Here is a 6,000-nt window from a genome sequence, read left to right as displayed (position 1 = left end):
TGGTTTCCTCCACCTGAAGTGAATAATCAGCCCCTTGGTCTTACTGACGTTGAGTAAGAGTTTATTGTTGTGGCATCACTCAGCCAGATTTTCAGTCTTCTTCCTATATGCAGATTCATCACCGCTGCTGATTTGGTTTATGACAGTGGTATCATCTGGAAAAGTGATTATTGCGTTCATAAATGTAAAGTGAGTAGAGCAGGGGACTAAGCACACAGCCTTGAGGTGCACCTGTGCTGATGGTGATTGTGGAGGAGATGTTGTTGCCAATCCAAACTGACTGGGGTCTCCAAGTGCGGAAATCAAGGATCCAATTGCACAAGGAGCTTATTGATTAGTTTTAAGGGGATGTTGGCATTGAATGGTGAGCTTTAGTTGATATAGAGTTTCCTGATGTAAGCCTCTTTGTCGTTCAGAAATTCCAGAGTTGAGCAAAGACACAATGAGATGGCAGCTGCTGTGGATCTATTGCTCACCTCTTGCACAGGAGTTGATATGTTTCATCATCAACCTCTCAAAACACTTCATCGCTGCAGATGTAAGTGCTTCTGGACGAGAGTCATTGATGCAGGTTACCATTTTCTCTTGGGAACTGGCACAAGTGAAGTCTGCTTGAAGTAGGTGGGTACCTCAGACCGCCAAAGCAAAAGAGTAAGGATCTCAGTGAACTCTCCAGCCAGTTGATCAGCACAGGCCTTATGTATTTCACCAGGTACTCCATCTGGGTCTGGGCCAAATGCTTTTTGTGGGTTCACCCTCCTGAATACTGCTTGCACGTCAGCCCTCTGAAATTAAATTTTTAATTTTAAATTTCAGCCCTCTGAAATTAGAGGATCATCCAGGGCTGTGGAAGTTCATGATGGCTCCTCCATATTTTGATGGTCAAAGCGAGCATAGAAGGCATTGAGGTCATCCAGAAGCAAAGCCCTGGTGTTGCCTGTGTCACTTGATTGTTTTTAGAATTAGAATTAAAATTTTATTTCTTACACCCATCTCACAACATGAGGGAGCGAAAATCTGTATGTTGCATCTCCATCACTATTACAAGCAATAAGGAAGGGAAATGTGGGGGGATATTGCCCAAATTGTATACATCATTGTTTTGTATACATGTACATACACTCTGATATGCAATCAGATCAATGTGTTTTGATCAATCTGATGGTCTGATCAAAGAAGCTGTTCTGGGGCCTGTCGGTCCTGGCCTTAACGCTGCGCTACCATTTGCCAAACAGAAGCAGCCAAAGCAGTTTGTGATTGTGGTGGCTGGCTGGAGTCCCTGGTGATCCTCCGGGCCCTTTTTACACACCTGCTGAAGTAAATTCCCTGAATAGAGGACAGTTTACATCCACAGATGCGCTGGGCTGTTCATACCACTCACTGCAGTGCCCTGCGATTGAGGGTAGTACAGTTCCCATATCGGGTGGTGACACAGCCAGTCAGGATGCTCTCAATGGTGCCTCCATGGAAAGTCCTGAGGATTTGGGTACTTATGCCAAACCTCTCTAACCATCTGAGGCGAAAGATGTGCTTTTGTGCTTTTTTCACCACACAGCTGGTATGTACAGTCTAGGTGAGATCCTCGGCAATGTGTGTACTGATTTTGCTTTATGAGAGGTAATAGTACTCAATCCCTGCCACATCTGTCGAGCATCCTTTGTTGATTCACGTTTAGTCTAGTATTTCCACTTTGTCCGTGAGCTAGCCTTCCAGAGATTCTCTTGTATTTTTCTTGGTCATCAGATTTGGATGCCTCTTCTCTGGCTCTCAACAGAGTCCAGATCTCATGGTTCATCCAGGGCTTTTGGTAGAGGAATTCTGAATGATTTTGAGGGGATGAACTCATCTACAACTGTTTTAATGAAGTCTGTGAAAACTATGGTGTATTCATTCAGGTCCATAAGTGACTAGCAAATCTCCAAACATGGATTTTTCAATTCACTGACAGGTTGTTGCCAATTTGAAAAAGGCCACTTCCTTGTAGATTCTCTCTGATGAGATACACCACATGTGATGCTTAGTTTCTCACTGCCACATTGTAGAAAAGTTACTGGCAAAGTGGAGAGGATTAATAATGTGGGATGCTTGTCCCTAATTCAGTTGTTCACGAAATAAAACAACATTACAAAGGGGACTTCAAGTATGCTTTTTTGGAACATGCTCTAAAGAATTTCACAATGTTTGGAGCTTTTTGGAACCACATTATGGTGACCGTTAATAATGCCAGAGAAATGGCACATAGTAACATCTCGGCCCAGGTCCTGAGGAACAACTCTGCATTACTGTATACCTTTAGACATTAGCTGAAAGAATCTAAAGTAAAGTGCTTTGGTGTAGGGAGACAGATCAATCATCCTGCATCCCAATGAAAACTATTCACAGAGCAGAGATTACCATAGCATGGTAAGCAACCTGCTAGGGTTTACTCTGATCTAGATGAAACATCGAAGAACTGGGCTCTGAATAGTTTATGAGCTGAGGCAAAATGTTACTATTCTGAAATCATAGCATTTTCTTATTTTAGTCTTAACTAAGGTACATACCTATTGCCTTACATTATGCCAAAAATTAAATCCAGTATTGCACAATTTATCCCAAGAATTCCCAAGAGATGTTTCCATATCCCAGGGATATATAATTTTTCATTGCAATTTGATCGAACTGAGCAGCTTGCTATGCTATTTTAGTCAAGAATTGAAACAACCACATTGCTATTCATACATAGACCAGACAGAGTACGAATAGCAGATTTCCTTTCCTTTAAGACATAGTGAACCAGACATGCTTTTCACAACAATCCTGTAGTTTCACGATTACCATTACTGAAACTGTTTTTTATTACAGAATGATATTATTCATTAAAAGATTTGAGGCATACAAGCAATTCTTTCAAACTTCTGCCCCTTTTTCCACAAATTGAAGCTTTACTTACCATATACGTTAGGTTTCCCAATTTCTACAATTTGCCTTTAGATATCAGTAATTAATTTGACTTTGTAAGGATCAATGAAGTTATACAGCATGAATACAAGCAAAGTTGGTAAATTATAAGCAGACCAAGCATATATGTCAGAACACCCTTGACAAAGTGGTCCTTGGATGTTGTGATGGCATTCATAAAACTATGGAGTTCCTTCAAAAGTTGTACCGAAGCTAAATTGAACAAAGTTAAACAAAGTTATGAAACATAGAAAATTGTGCCTGATAGTTAGCAGTTATAATATTGTGGTGAGCATTCTGGCCATGATGACAGATAAGAAAAGCTCATTTATCTCAACTGACTTCTTTATTTCAACAATCGTAAAAACAGATTGGGCACTATGACCCAGGGAGAGAGGCCACTCATTCACATACAGATGGGGGAGGAGATTGCTACGCAGCCCAGTATCAGTCAGGGTGACCCACAAACACACTTCCTTCCTTCAGGTCTTGCTGGGTTAGCGGTGACCAAGGGCCAACGCGGTGTCAGTGCAGCATGACTGCCTTCCACTACTCAGACAACTGCACCTGGTATACCACATCAGAGATGTGGTCAGGCACCCCTCCCAGCCCCTTCCAGTGGCTTCCAATCTTGGGGGAGGGGTTCCATCTTCCGGGAGGGGCAGTACTGGTGCCCCCGCCGTGAACCGCTGCATTGGTGCCCTCAGCTGGTGGCCCAGTTCCTTCTGGGACATGCGTCATAGCAGAGCACGAACAGCTCCATGTCCTGCCAGTACCCAGGCCAATAGAAGCGTTCACGGAGCTTCTCCAATGTCTTTGTGACCCCAAAGTGGCTGGCCCCCACCAGCCCGTGCACCCACCGCAGCACTGTGCAGTGGAGCCCCCGGAGGAGGGCCACCAGATGCAGCAGATGTCTGTCATTGCCAGAAAACAGCCACCGCCGGAACAGCAACCTGTCTCACATCTCCAGCGTGCCCCACTGAGAGTATAGGCCTCGGGCCTATGGATCCAGAGCAGAGACCTCTGCCCACTCCAGCCGCTATCTCACGCTAAAACATCCCCTCACCTGGGCAGCACTGGATTGCTCACCTGCTCGCTGCATAGCTGCTGCTCATTGGTGGGGGAGTCTGCCCTGTTGCCGGTTGCCTCCAACACCCCTTGCCCCTGGTTCTGCTGTGTTGCATTGGGCCACGGCAGGTGCAGCACCACAGCGGGCTGCTGTGACACCAGTAGTGGCTGTTGCTGCCCCCACCAGCTCCACTTTCGAGAGCTGTCCTGCCGGAGAGCCATAGCCTCAGTTGCCCCCAGCACATCCCACAGGCCCCCAAGCAGGATGGCAGGTCCAAGCCAAGGGTGCAGTAGTCTCAGGCATCGGCTGGCCACAGCTCACGCTCTGCTGTGTTTGTCTCCACACCTTTGCTCTCATCAACACGTGGCTGCCGGTGACCATAGCCAGTGCCAGGGCAAGGTGCACCGCTATCACGCTGTGCCAAACGGCAAGTTCAACTTGAGCCACCTAAGGCTCCAGGCAGCAGGTACCAGTGTATCTGGGGAGCTTCAGGGTGAACCTTGTGCCGTTAATTGCTGAGGCCTGTTGTTATTCCTCTTGCTCCGGTGGTGCCTGCCATGTTGCCTGTACTCCCATGGCTGCTGTATCTGGGGTTCTCCACAGCAGTCCACGAGGGGAGGTGGGTGATGCACTCCACCATGTCCCCCGGGTTGGGGAGACTGGGTACACCCATCCCATCAGGGTTCCCTGGGAAGGCATGATGCTTGGTTCGGTTCCCAGGTTTTCCCTTTGAGTCAGCATCCCATATTTGTGAGCCCGGCCCTGAGACGCAGAGGAGGAACACTGCTCAGTCCCTTGATTTATTCCGCGGGTTTTCAGGCGCTCCATCTGACATCGTAGCTCTTCAATCTCACCATCAATTTCTAATCCCGCTCCTGACACCAATGTGAGGAGCATTCAGTCCATGATGACAGATGAGGAAAGCTCACTTATCTCAACTGACATACTTATTAAGACAAGCACAAAAACAGACCGTGTGCTACAACCCGGGGAGAGAACCCACTCAGTCACATACAGACAGGGTAGGTGATTATTACAACCCCAGTTACAGTCAGAGTGACCTACAAAGACACAAGCGGGTAACCATATAACCCAAGCTAAAATGTAACAATAAATTAACTTGAACAACCCACCCTAATCCCATGAATGCATTTTAAAAGAAGAACAATAAGTAGTGCTGGCTACTAGGACTGCTGGATGGGCTGTCGACCATGCCCCTACTGCCCCTCCCCAGAGCACCACAGTATATTTGGATGGAACAAACAAGGGAAAATCTGACAATGCTGGAATCCAAATAACACACACAAAATGCTGGAGGAACTCAGCAGGTCAGGAGGTATCTATGGAAAAGAGTAAGCAGTCGACGTTTCAGGCTGAGACCCTTCATCAGGACTCACGAAGGGTCTCAGCCCAAAATATCGATAGTCCTGATGAAGGGTCTTGGCCCGAAATTCCAACTGTTTACTCTTTTCCATAGATGCTGCCTGACCTGCTGAGTTCCTCCTGCATTTTGTGTGTGTTACATGGAACAAGCAGCTTTGGAACTATCAACACCGAAGATGTTTACCAGTGAAGAATTTGCTTGTCCAGTGCCTAGATGAATTGTTAGAAAGAGATTGATCAATACTCTATTAACTGAATATCCACAACAAACAGGATTGCCAATTTAAACTATTGGCATGTTGTTCTCTTATCCAACAACTTACGCCTCAAAGTGAAACAGCTAAAAAACGTTGCAGAAGCTGGAGATGTGAATCATAATTTAAGAAAGTGAGAACAAGCACATTGGGCAGAATCATTCGAGACAAGAACAGAGATGATTTTTCCAGTCAAGTATTTGACATAGTAACTGAGCAAAATGAAAATTGAATATGTTTTAAGTTGTAGCAGGAGGGATGGGGGGGGGGGAGAGAACTTGTCCAAAAGGTTAGAGCAAATCATATCCACTGTTGGCATGGCAATAAGAGGCAGGCAATGATGGTGGAGGGTTT

This window comes from Hypanus sabinus, chromosome 1 (genome assembly GCF_030144855.1).
Source record: "Hypanus sabinus isolate sHypSab1 chromosome 1, sHypSab1.hap1, whole genome shotgun sequence".
Classification (NCBI taxonomy): domain Eukaryota; kingdom Metazoa; phylum Chordata; class Chondrichthyes; order Myliobatiformes; family Dasyatidae; genus Hypanus; species Hypanus sabinus.
This window is presented reverse-complemented; position numbering follows the sequence as displayed.